At 41.5% G+C, this 13,990-nt stretch overlaps 1 long non-coding RNA gene across 1 annotated transcript; it reads right to left on the bottom strand.

Moving 5' to 3' along the window:
- Window positions 1-373: 373 nt before the first annotated feature.
- Window positions 374-13,973, bottom strand: LOC129561528 (uncharacterized). The gene is made up of 5 exons (XR_008687027.2): window positions 12,767-13,973; window positions 5,741-5,797; window positions 2,947-3,026; window positions 1,100-1,224; window positions 374-459 (listed from the first exon to the last, which is right to left on the bottom strand). It is a non-coding gene; the product is annotated as an uncharacterized LOC129561528 (long non-coding RNA).
- Window positions 13,974-13,990: the final 17 nt, after the last annotated feature.

Genomic DNA, 13,990 nt, shown 5'->3' with positions numbered 1-13,990 from the left:
CAATGTGTGAAAGTGAAAAGTGAAAGTGAAGTAATAGCAAAAACAAAAATAAACCAAGCACCTCCTGCATTCCAGCACAGTGTTAAGCCTCGGCAGCATACATCACAGTTTTTCATAATAGCCTTTTCTTTTTCACATTCGAGGAACCTGAGGCTTAGAAAGCCACAGTAACCAGCTAGTGGGTGGCAGAACAGGGACACAAACCCAGGCCTGTCTTGATTCCAAACATTTGTGAGAAGTAGTGAAATCCAGCCAGCTGATCATACACTCTCAAACTCAATGGTGGCCATTTTGCTGTCTGATTGCTCAGTTATTGCTGGCTGCCTTGCAAATAATTAGCAAGTTTCTAGGAAATTTCTCACTTTTGTGGGAAGTCCATTGCACTGACCTTCAATGAAAAGCTATTTCCTTCTTAAAACTCTCAGCAAGGCACCTGCGTTTCCATCCAGAAAGAACCATCTTAGGGAGCAAGGGAGAGATTAAAGGAAAGATTTATTCAGCAGTTACTCATTTAAAATTTGTATAAAAAACAGGCATTTAAAAAACATCTTTTATTTCTCAGGGAAACTTCAGAAGAGAATACCAAGGTTCAGAAAAGACAAATGATCTACCCAAGGCTGTGTAGAAAATAGCAGAATTGGGGTTTGAATCCACACCAGACTCCTGCCTCTCTCTGCTACCTGTCTGCCTCTGGTAAAAGTATACTTCCAGGATCTCACTTGGTCGAATATTTCATGATTTAAATAAACAATGACAACCACCTCTACTGCAACAGACTAGGAATACGTAAAATAGGTGTCTGCTCAAACATGACAGGAAGTAGCCAGCCTCTCCCTGTGTGCCTGTGCTCACTCACTCTTCATGACCCTGTGGACTGTAGCCCAAAAGGCTCCTGAGTCTGTGGGATTCTCCAGGGAAGAACACTGCAGCAGGTTCCTGCTCCAGGGGATCTTCCTGACCCTGAGATCGAACCCGTGTCTCCTGTGTCTCCTGCATCGACAGGCGGATTCTTTACCACTGAGCTACCTGGGAAGCCCTAGCCTCTCTCTACACTACCCTACCCTACCGCTATAGCTTTATTTTCCTTCATTGCACTTACCTTCTGACATGACGTAGGGTTATTTGTCTTCAGTGTCTGTCCTGCTTCCTGGAATATGAGCTTCGAGAGAGAATTCATCTCCGCTGACTCGTCGATTTCCATATCTCTCATGCCTAGAACAGTGCCTGAAATAAATAATAAACATCTATTAAACAAGTTCATTAAAGTAAGATTTTAAAGGCAGGGTAGATAGAAAACTTGTGACAGTTGACAGCACTTACGGTGTAGTCTCAAAAACATCACTTTGGTGCAAAATATGCAGCAATTTGAATTAAAATTTTGTTTCTTAAGTTAAAAGTGACTCCCAACTTAAGAAATCACTACTCATTATCTAAAATCTGGCTTCAGGGTAAGACTTCATTCAAGAACCCTATCAGCGTTGTTTATTTTACTTTTTAAGGCATTTTGAATAGCACTTTAGACATTTTGTCATTTGTAAATATAAATGTATCTATTTTAAATAATATTATCTTCCTGATGCCTACGGGCAAAACAGACATTTTAATTTATCTTGTGAAGATATAAAGTTAGAGGGTGGAAAAGCTGATGAAAAATGAAAGATCAGAAGAGAGACAACTAAATTACAAAAATGAAAAAGCATTAGTTTTGTCTATGAGGAAACCCAAACAAATTAGCTACAGGTATAATAATTAGGTCATTATTACAATCATTTCAAAATCCAGATAAAGAACAATGTTTTTATTAACTGTTTGATACAACTCTTTTCCCCTACATTATTTAGTTGAATTCTCTTTGATTTCCTCTTCGTATGACAGTAACTTTGTAATATTATTTTTTCCAGTAAACTTTAGCAATATTAAATTAATAGTTTTTATTATTGCTAATTGGCTTGCAGTGTAATCTCATTGCAGGTTTGTGCCCAGAAGCATAGGAATTCTGATAAGTTCTGTTTTTCGTAATAGCAAAAAAGAAAACTCGCATGATGCATTTATACTTGCGTGTGCTGCATCATCCAGCATGCTCCTGAAAGGGGACAGCTTTGCATTTGACTAGGCAGCATTAAGAAACTAACTCTTTACTGACAATTATTATGTTTAACTACTGAAAAAGTTTCCAGACTGATCTGTAGGTGCTGCGCATGTCAATCTATGTTTCTCCCCTACTACCCAAACACTTAACTGTGTCAGCACCTTAGAATGGTTGATGTTACAGTAAGACCCTCTCCCTCAGTGTTTCCACACCAGGCAGACTGGCCTAAGACACGGGGGGAGTATGCCTAGGAGCTGTTCATTCCTACGCTGGTGCAGCTGGGAACAGCTTGATGTAAACGTGACCGAGAACCACATAAATGTATTCCATCAAAACCAAGCTGAACAAAGGTCCCACTCATCTTCCCTTTAGCTGGATTTCAGTAATGTTCCATCACTACATGGACGGGGAGTTGGAGTGAAAAGAGATCACAGTTTTAACCGAATTCAGATCAAGTATTTTACTCTGGCAGATTTTACAAAGGCATATGAACATGTGAGTTCATTGTCTGTGTTCCTTCTGGGACTTTGGAAGGGATCTTGGAAGCGAGGGTCCTGAGTTCCAGCTTCATTAACTTCGTGTTAGATTCTCTAATAATGGGTTCACATCTACTACACTTCAGATACACTAACCTCCATCTTTCTCTCTCTTTTTTTTTTTTTGCACTGACCAGGCTTATTTTTGCTCTTCCTCCCACTCTTCCTGCCTTTCAAATAACTGAGCCCTTATTTTTTGCGTCTCAGCTCAGGGAAGTCTTTTCTGGTCTCGTGTGCGTATCATTCCCATTACTCTGCCGTGCCACTCTGTTCCTCTCTTTTTAGCTCTCATTTCTGTCTGAAGTTATCTTGTTTACTTACTTGTCTGGCTTCTCCAGTAAAATGCAGGTGCAAGAGAGCAGGAATTTTGCCCAAGATGCTTACAGCTACATCACCTAAACCTAGAAGAGCATCATTCATATGATTTTTGAATGAATGAACAAACTATAAGCTCAAAAGTGCATAAGTATCTTTTTAATTAGCTCAAGAATATAAAAACAACTCCAGCCCTCCATTTCACCAAGTTGGAAAGCCAATCTCAGGTACTATTAGGGCCCCTTCCTCCTTGGGGTTTGCAAAGGTGATACGGCTGCCCTGGTGACTCAGACAGTAAAGAATCTGCCTGCAATACAGGATACCCAGGTTTGATCCCTGAGCCAGGAAGATACACTGGAGAAGGGAATGGCTACCCATTCCAGTATTCTTGCCTAGATAAGTTCATAGATAGAGGAGCCTGGTTGGGCTACAGTCCATGGGGTAGCAAAGAGCCAGATATGACTGAGCAACTAACACTTAGAATTTAACAGAGGAGCAGGTTATCAGTCGCTGCCTTCTCTGATCATTGAGCTATCCATGGTCTTGGCTGTCCTCATTGTAACATGCATCTGACTGAAGAATGTTGGCAGAGGTTCGGAGCCCTGCTTTTGGCATGTGGCCTCCTTCTGAAGAGCCTGCAGCCATCTCCCACAGAGAAAATGAAGTGAAAGTCGCTCAGTCATGTCCAACTTATTGTGACTCCATGGACTATACAGTCCATGGAATTCTCCAGGCCAGAATACTGCAGTGGGTAGCAGTTCCCTTCTCCAGGGGATCTTCCCAAACCAGGGATCAAACCCAGGTCTCCCAAATGGCAGGTGGATTCTTGACCAGCTGAGCCAGGAGGGAAGTCCAAGAATACTGGAGTGGGTAGCCTATTTCTTCTCTAGCGGATCTTCCTGACCCAGGAGACTGGGGTCTCCTGCATTGCAGGCAAATTCTTTACCAACTGTGCTATCAGAGAAGCTCAATGGGACACCAGAATTCTTTCTCTGACAGCGATATGGTATCTACAGACCACCATTCCCTGCTTGTCAGAACTAACTGCCTCCCTTGCTTTTCTCAAGGGCACTGCTCTGAGACACCTTGCAAAATCATTTCATGGAAGTTAGACCTTACAAAACTGAAAATCTGTTTCTGCTCAGAAAAATCCCCGAGTTAAGGAAATTGTGTCTGACTATTTTCTTGGAATAGAAGAAAGGGGAAATATGAAGAACAAACAAAATTATCAAAATCTCAAAAATTATCCTGTCACATGTATTTTTACATACTCTTGTGTGTTGGAAAGAAACTAACTAGCAGTGTGGCTGGCTGTTGAGAAAAACAAACAAAATTATCAAAATCTCAAAAATTATCCTGTCACATATATTTTTACATACTCTTGTGTGTTGGAAAGAAACTAACCAGCAGTGTGGCTGGCTGTGTGCTATGCCTCTCTGTTAGAGGTGAAATTTATCCCCCCAAATTTATGTATGGAGTCCTGCCCACCTGTAGCTCAGAATGTGACCATGTGCAGATAGTGGCTGTAAAGGCAATGCAGTTACAATGAGCTCTTCATGGTGGCCTTAATTCCATGCTTTGTGTCAAGATTAGGGCGTAGACAGGTACAAACAGAGACATGAGACGACACTGGGAGGAGACAGCCATCTCTAAGCAAGGAGACAGGCCTCAGAGGCTCTGCTGAAACCTTGATTTCAGACTTCGAGCCTTCAGAACTGTGAGAAAATAAGTGCCTGTTCTTGAAGCCACTCGATCTATGGTGCTTTGCAATAGAGTCCTAGTAAATGACTCCCTTGGGCTTCCCTGGTGGCTCAGAGGTTAAAGCGTCTGCCTCCAATGCGGGAGACCCGGATTCGATCCCTGGGTCGGGAAGATCCCCTGGAGAAGGAAACGGTAACCCACTCCAGTATTCTTGCCTGGAGAATCCCATGGACGGAGAAGCCTGGTAGGCTACAGTCCACGGGGTCGCAAAGAGTCGGACACGACTGAGCGACGGAACGGAACGGAAATGACTCCCTGAGGCCATAAGGTTCGGCGAGGCCGCAACTCTGGGCTTCGTGTGAAAGTAGGATTGCTAGTGTGCATCTCTTTAGTTCTGCAGACCTGCATGATGGGACTTCAGGTCACCAGCAGTAGCAACAGTGGTGGTTTCTCCCCAGACAACATTCAGCAAGAGCGGGCACATAGAAGCGCAGGGAAAATGCCTTTCGGAGGGCCTGGGATGTCTTTCACACGACTCCTTCTTGCCTCCACTGGAATGCGGCAGAGCCCAACACCACCTGCTCACGTGGTATTTCACACACGTGCATTCCAGGAAACAACACAAACACTCAAGTGGCAGCAGGCCACTGACTCAGTGGGGTCAGCAGATGATGAATCAGTAATTCTCCAGTAGTCAGGAAGTTGCATAACTGCTAAATATGAGTTAACAAATGTTTATGCATCATATCGATTATGTGTACACCTAATAACTAACTAATTCCAACCAGCATGTTTCCTCCAGAGGTTAAGAACAATCATTTGAAAAGATCTCACTGTCTTTGTCTGGGATATTAATTTCTTCTCAGATACATAATCTTATGTCTAATTGTTGTCAGTCATTTTTTTTTGCAGGGAGAAAAATAAAGCAACAATAACAAAATGGATCGTTTCAAAGCTCTAAAATTTAACATTGATTTTGGAGGGGGTAATTTAGTGACAGTTCCAGATAATGATTGTACCTGTGGAAAAATGATTTTGTCTGTTTAAAAACATAGAAGCTATAAGGTAAATCTCATTTTTGATAATTCATTGACATTACCTTACATTTTTCCTTAAAAATTATCTTTTTTTTCTGTTTCAGGTAATCCGGCACTATCTGAAATGAAAAAAGGGAGATTTATTAGCAAAACCATAAAGTAGCAAAATGATATAGTCAGCAGACAATGAGTCACAGTATTTCATTCCTTGACAGTACAGTCAAATGCCCTCCAGTGTTTCGGAAAATTCAAATGCCTGAAGCTATCTTTTCTAATATGTTTAACTCCATCTTCATTGTCCTAAAGTATACACAGACACACACAGAGGCACAAACATACACACACACACCATTTTTACAATGTATACTTTTGCAAATGAAACTTTTAATATGTATTTATCCTACAAGGATTTTTATCCATGTGATTTCATTTGGTGATTCATTCAAATTTAACTCATAAATATATAGTTAGTTACCCAGTCGTGTCTGACTCTTTGCGACCCCATGGACTGTAGCCTGCCAGGCTCCTCTGTCCATGGAATTCTCCAACCCACTGGAGTGGGTTGCCATTTTCTTCTCCAAGGGATCTTCCCAGTGCAGAGATTGGACCTGGGTCTCCTGCATTGCAGGCAGATTCTTTACCAATGAGCTACCAGGGAAGCCCTGGGAACATAAATATATTAGCTAATGTTGTAAGATGTCTGCTAGTTTTTTTAAAAGTCCCTTTAATAATCACCAAGTCTTGGTGGCTCAAAAGGAAAGAAAACTTATGTTTGGTTTAAATAGTGAAATCATGGCACATTTTTCCAGTTTTGGTTATTCTAAATTTCACATAATTTTACAATAATGTTGTGAAATAATAAAAAATACATTATTAGCCACTGTTCCCAGTTTCTGACACAGAACTCCTAAAAACCCTTGTCATTTCCTAAGTGATAAGAACACTAGGAGTGTCTCTTGTTCTAATATTGGCCTTTGACCTCCGTTCCTCCCACAGAGCTCCTAAAACCCTTGCAATTTTCTGGGTGATGGGAGTGCCTTTGTTCTAAGGAGGTGACATTGGGCGAGCTCCTGTATGGCTCCTGATTGAGGGCTGGTCGCCGGAAAGACCAAACCATGATTAGAAGCTTGGAATTTTCAGTCACGCCCCACATTCTCTTGAGAAGCGAGGGAGCTGAAAGTGGAGTTAATGATTGATCATGTCTATGTGATGTAGCCTCCATAAAATCCCAAAAGGATGGGGCTTGGAGAGCTTCCAGGTAGGGGAACACATGGAGGTGCTCGGAGGATGGTGCCCCTAGCACAGGCCGTGAGAGCCCCTGCCCTTTTCCACATACCTTCACTTCACTACCCATCCCTTCTCTCTGTATCCTTTATCACATATCTGTTAATAAGTTGGTAAATGTAAGTAAGTGTTTACCTGAGTTCTGTGAGCCACTCTAACAAATTAATCAAACCCAAGGAGGCGGATGTACTTGGAAACTCTGATGATCTATAGTCAGGTGGTCAGAAGCACAAGCAAGAACATAGGATTGCAGCTGGCATCTGCAGTGTGTGTGAGGGTGGGGGGACAGTCTTGTGGGATTGAGCGCCTTAACTCCTGGTAGATAGTGTCAGAATTTAGTTGAATTTTTGGACACCCTGCTGGTGTCCTGAGATTTGCTTGTTGGTGGTGTGGGGAGCCCCCGCCCCACAGACACACATTGGAATTATAATCAGAAGCCAAAAGAATTGTTTGTTCACAAATAGCTGAGAAAATAAAAGAGACAAAAAGGCAAAGGAGAAAAGGAAAGACATACCCATTTGAATGCAGAGTTCCCAAGAAGAGCAGGGAGTGATAAGAAAGCCCTCCTCAGTGGTCAATGCAAAGAAATAGAGAAAAACAATCGAATGGGAAAGACTAGAGATCTCTTCAAGAAAGTCAGAGATACCAAGGGAACTTTTCATGCAAAGATGGGAACAATAAAGGATAGAAATGGTATAGACCTAACAGAAGCAGAAGATATTAAGAAGAGGTGGCAAGAATATTCAAAATAACTATACAAAAAAGACCTTCATGACCCAGATAACCACGATGGTGTGATCACTCACCTAGAGCCAGGCATCCTGGAATGTGAAGTCAAGTGGACCTTAGGAAGCATCACCACAAACAAAGCTAGTGGAGGTGATGGAATTCCAGTAGAGCTATTTCAAATCCTAAAAGATGATGCTGTGTAAGCGCTGTACTCAATATGCCAGCAAATTTGGAAAACTCAACAGTGGCTATAGGACTGGAAAGGTCAGTTTTCATTCCAATCCCAAAGAAAGGCAATGCCAAAGAATGTTCAAACTACCGCACAATTGCACTCATCTCACATGCTAGTAAAGTAATGCTCAAAATTCTCCAAGCCAGGCTTCAACAGTATGTGAACTGTGAACTTACAGATGTTCAAGCTGGATTTAGAAAGACAGAGAAACCAGAGATCAAATTGCCAACATCTGCTGGATCATGGGAAAAGCAAGAGAGTTTCAGAAAAACATCTACGTCAGCTTTATTGTCTATGCCAAAGCCTTTGACTGTGTGGATCACAAGAAAATGCTGAAAATTCTTAAAGAGGTTGGAATACCAGACCACCTGACCTGCCTCTTGAGAAATCTGTATGCAGGTCAAGGAGCAACAGTTAGAACTGGACATGGAACAACAGACTGGTTCCAATTCGGGAAAGGAGTGCATCAAGGCTGTATACTGTCACCCTGCTTATTTAACTTATATGCAGAGTACATCATGAGAGACGCTGGGTTGGATGAAGCACAAGCTGGAATCAAGATTGCCGGGAGAAATATCAATAACCTCAGATATGCAGATGAAACCAGCCTTATGGCAGAAAGTGAAGAAGAACTCAAGAGCCTGTTGATGAAAGTGAAAGAGGAGAGTGAAAAAGCTTGCTTAAAACTCAACATTCAGAAAACGAAGATCATGGCATCTGGTCCCATCACTTCATGGGAAATAGATGGGGAAACAATGGAAAAAGTGACAGACTTTGTTTTTTTGGTCTTCAAAATTACGGCAGATGGTGACTGCAGCCATGAAATTAAAAGAATCTTGCTCCTTGGAAGAAAAGTTATGACCAACCTAGACAGCATATTAAAAAGTAGAGACATTACTTTTCCAACAAAGGTCCATCTAGTCAGAGCTATGGTTTTTCCAGTAGTTATGTATGGATGTGAGAGTTGGACTATAAAGAAAGCTGAACACCAAATAATTGATACTTTTGAACTGTGGTGTTGTAGAAGACTTTTGAGAGTCCCTTGGGCTGCAAGGAGATCAAACCAGTCCATCCTAAAGGAAAGCAGTCCTGAATATTCATTGGAAAGACTGATGCTCAAGGTGAAACTCCAATACTTTGGCCACCTGATGAGAAAAACTGACTCATTGGAGAAGACCCTGATGCTTGGAAAGATTGAGGGCGGGAGGAGAAGGGGACAACAGAGGATTGATTGGTTGGGTGGTATCACCAATGCGATAGACATGAGTTTGAGTAGGCTCCAGAAGTTGGTGATGGACAGGAAAGCCTGGTGTGCTGCAGTCCATGGGGTTGCAAAGAGTCGGACATGACTGAGCAACTGAACTGAAGTTCACTGTGATGCTTCATTTCTCTCCAAAATTTAAAATGTTACTATACTATTCATAATGAAGAAAAGCTTCTGTTTTTGAATAGTCAGAAAGGGATCATAGACATTGCTCAAAATAGAAAGCAAAGTTATATTTGAGTGAAAAATTAAATTAGAAAAATAAAAAAGGCATAAACTAGGCATGGGTGACCAATGTAAAATGATTATAGAATAAGTCATTCCTAATGGAATATTTTTGTTTCATAATATGTCTTCCCAGTTCATGTTAGGCTCAGAAATCTTAACGTGCTATCCAAATCGGGAAAGATAGTATAAATATTCTTAGCTGAATAAAAACCAAATGGATGAATGGATGAAGCGTAGCGCATCTGGTACAGTCTTAAGTAATTTAAGTGGTTCAGAAGTAGAGTCAGTCTAAGAAGGTCATTTTCAAAACCACTTAGGACACATTTTTCCTTTAAAATATGTATTTTGGTCTTGACATGATTCTTACATCCCAAATAAAATTAAGAGCTGACTTATGTGGTTTTTGACCAGGGCTCTTTTTCCATTCCTCTACTAGTATCTCAGTTTTACCCCACTGGCCTGGGATTTAATTTTACCCTCCTTGCAAGTTACTAAGCTACCTTGTTACTGCTTCATGGATGCTGAAAGCAGACGTGAGACTCTTGGGTGGAGACAAAGAGCTTCACGACGAGGGCGCAGCAAGCAGCACGAGCATCAGCCTGTTGACACCAGTGAATCTTGCCTCAGACTTCACAGGGTTGATGTGGTGTGACCCAGATGGATGTTACACACACAGTGAGTTTGTGCGACAGCTAAGGAACACTAAAGTTAATGAGTACATTGCTGTTATTTTGTTTTTGGCTAACAATCAGCTAGCTAACTTGCTCTTTGTGCAAGGCTGAGAAATTACCACATTTCTCAAAGCTTCATGCTGCAAACACAGCCCTGAGCAATAGCTAAGGAAAAGAAGCATTAGGATCTCGAGTTCCGACATACCTAGAAAGATATAAAGGAGCCTAGTGACCCATGGAGGACTCTCCCACCACCACCTGGTGGATTTTCATCCTCATACTGGGTTCCACTGCTGCTATCAATATCCATGAAGGGTGGATATCGCTCCTGACAGCTACCTGGAAAAGCCTTGAGCTTCCCTCTGGTTGGACCACATACAAATTAATCACTGGGACCAGAGGACTGTCCTTGACTTAGGCCTAGATTTGCACCCATTCCTGAACTAATCTCTATGTCAAGGAGGAAGATTACTCTTATTACTTAGATCATCCACGCTGGCTGGGGTGGGAGGATCAATTTTACCCAACTTAATAGCTATCAATGAGGAAGAGGCAAAATGTTAGGTGGCAGTCATTACCTATTTTACATGGTCTCTAAATGGTATAATTCAAGAATTCTGCTCTATTTCAGGTTTTGAAAGTCAAATGAAGTGGAGAGAAAGAAAAAAAAATAGAACTCATTGGCCTTCTTTTCTATGCCTTTAATCTGGGATATCTTATCTATTTTTTCACTGTACTCATAATAATTGAGCACCAATTAGGTGTCAGGAACTGTATTAGACTTGGGGATACAATTCGGAAATGACTGCTAATCTCACAGGTTAATAATCTCGTAAAGGATTCATTTTAAGAGACCATTAGGATGAGACGGAAAAATACAGAGTGCTGGTTGCACATAGAGGGAGCCTCTCAGCTGGACACTGAGCGGGAGGGTTAGGAAAAGACTCCTGGAGAATAGAATATCTAATCCGAAGCCAGAGGATGAACAGAAGTTATCAGGTGAGCTGTGTGTGGGTGAGGACTAGAGAGCTTGGAAGAATGCCTTAGGAGATGGAAAAACAGAGCTAGTTAGAGAAACTGACTGTCATTCTGCGTGTCTGAATCATAACATTTAAGGTGAGGGAAGAGGTAGGAGAAGTGAGAAGTGGGAGGCAGAAAGTGTTATCTATGTAAAGGAAACTTGACTTTTCTAAGAAACCTTGAAGACTGTAAGAAAAGAGGGAAAACGAAGTAGATGTTGCATTTCAGAAATCTCACGCTGGCGATACACAGTGAAACATGAATTGAGGAGGGAGCGAGGCCAGGACTGAGACATCAGTTAGAAGACTGCTGAAATCCCGCGCAGAGACAGAAGTGACTATACCAGTGAAAATGCGATGAAGGCACAGATTTGCAATCTATTTATTAATAGAAGTTAGATCTGTAGGTCTTAATGAGTAATTGGATGCCTGAGATGAAAATAAGGAAATACTTAAGGCCTGGAGATAGTATAGCAATGACAAGAACAGATATTTTTAATTCAAGTAGGCAAAGGTTCAAATCCTAACTCTACATGTAGCTTCTAAGGCTGAGCTAATTACCAGCAAAAAGGAGGCATTGATAACTACCTAGAAAGGCTGCTTTGAGGATAAACATGCAAAGAAATAAAGTACTATATGTCAAGTTTCTGACACAGAATAAATCTTTGATAAATTATAGCAACATGTCTGTTCCTTTTTCTCTGTCTGAAAGAACTGGTTGGATGGAAACACTATTCATTCAGTGCAGTTAGGAGTATGCTGGCTGCAAGTAACAATAAACTGGACCCATAGCAGTTTTTTAAAGTATGGGTTATTTTTCCTGCACAATAAGAGAACTGGAGGTGGATAGTTATTGGCATTAACTTGGTCAGCAGTGGAGTCTTTGCTGTTACCCTTGGCTTTACCTCATGGTCACAACATGGCTGCCCAGTTCCAGCCTCAAGCATCATATTTACTTTTAAGTCAGGGTTGAAGGGGCCATGCATAAGAGAAAGGTTATGGGTTAGTTAATTATCCTGAGATGGCGGACATAGGATGAGAAGACAGAGGTTTGAGAATAAATAACAAACTTGATTTTTAATATATTGAGTTTTAGGTTTCTGTGATATATTCACATAGAAAGAGGTTTAATAGGCAGTTGGATACACAGGCCTGGAGTTAAGGAAAGATATCTGGGATTGAGGGGAAAGGTTAAGTTCTGTGGGGTGAATGAGAGAACCCATAGGAATGGTATACAGCGAGAAAACACAAGGACCAGGACAACAGCCCCGGCACAGAACACCAACATTTAATGGCTGAGTAGAAGCCAAGAAGTGCCAAAAGTGAGACAGGAGTGTTTAGGGAGGCAAGAGCAGAGCCAAGAGCATGCTGTGTTCTGGAAGCCTTAAAGAGAAAACAGTTTAGGAGTACATGGTCAGTAAGAACAAGGGCTACATAAAAGCAAGAAGATAATAAGTAACCTTGATGAGAGTTTTTCCTTTTGTGGGGACAGAAGCTAGGCTGGAGTGGGTGAGGAGTGGCGGAGACAGGAGGAAACAGAAAGAACAAACGTAGAAAAAAGCTCTTTTCTTTCTCTTTTGCTCTCAGAGTTCCTATTTTAGGATGTCAGTACTTGCAAAATTCTTTTTTTAAAAGAGAGATTTTTGGTAAAGTCAATTTACCTTTCCGAAGAGAAGCAAACTTGGGATGAGAGTCTGGTCCTCATGACCTTCGGAGGGTCTCTTCCGGCGCCAACAGTTTCTGATTACATGGTCTTTCTTACTCCAGTGATGAGACACAAGTAAAATCATTTGGTATGTTTAGGTTCTGGGAGCAGAGCTGTGTAAATGTTCATTGTATGATGCTTCTGAGTAATGAAAAAGGCAGAGACTGGAAGTCAGTGTCTGGAGGCACATGCAACGCTGACTTTCCCAGGCTCTCCTTTATTTAGTGTGTTTTCATATGGAATGTCATGGAAAATAAAAGTATTATGGGAAAATAAAAATGTTCCATTTGGACAGTTTTTGGTAGGTCACATTCAGAGTCAAAACATTAAACTATTTTGGGCCACGTATAAAATCAACTTTATATTCGACCACCCAGACTCAGAACACTTGATGAAAGACCAAATAAAAATAAGAAACTTGTACGCAGTGACACTGTATGCAGTTGGCTGACTATTCTGGTTTAAGAGGTTTCCTTCCTGTCGAGGAAGGAAGAAAATGAAGCGCTATTTAAATTTAAAGCAAATCCTGCAATAGACGTAGTTATAAGAATGTAGCTTCCGGGGGGAGTCCTCTCGCCCTCTCTCTGCCTCATCTTCTGAACTGTGTAAGTACCAGTTCGGAAAAGTACTTTTCGGAGTACAAGGTTTTTGTTTTCCGTTTTTTTTAAATAAATATTTTGCTTTCATTTCCTGCAGATTAATTCTGCAGGCTGCAAAGAGCAAAGCTAAGAAAAACAATAATTTTTTAAACTCCCTTTTGTCTGTTTCCATCATTACTGTGGTAATTCTCAAAACATTTGTTTGAGAGAATCTAATCATCTAGTAGTTCAACCCTTAGAGCTCATATTTTAGGATGTCACTTGTGGCCTGGAGATCAAAACCTTCATGTGTCCTCTACTATTTATAGAATTAGTCAATGTAAGTGTTTCTCTCATTCTTTCATTTGAGCGCTGAGGTTTAATCAGTTAGCGCTAGAGAACTTTTGCTCCCGTCCCCACCCCCGCCTCCATCTCGCCCCAAAATGGGGACGTTATCTGGTGTGTGAGGCTCTTCCCGTTCCCTGAAGGTGGGCTGAGCAAAGGAGCGTGACGCAGGAGTGGGCTGTGTCCTTGATGCCTCTAGCGCCTCTGCCGCCCGCTGAATGAGCCCATCAGCGGCGCAAACTCGAGGCGGCGGCCGG

Source organism: Moschus berezovskii, chromosome 5 (genome assembly GCF_049115385.1).
Source record: "Moschus berezovskii isolate FMDL1 chromosome 5, NW_MosBer_1.0, whole genome shotgun sequence".
Lineage (NCBI taxonomy): Eukaryota > Metazoa > Chordata > Mammalia > Artiodactyla > Moschidae > Moschus > Moschus berezovskii.
The sequence above is the reverse complement of the archived record's forward strand: the minus strand, read 5'-3'. Positions and strand labels throughout refer to the sequence as shown.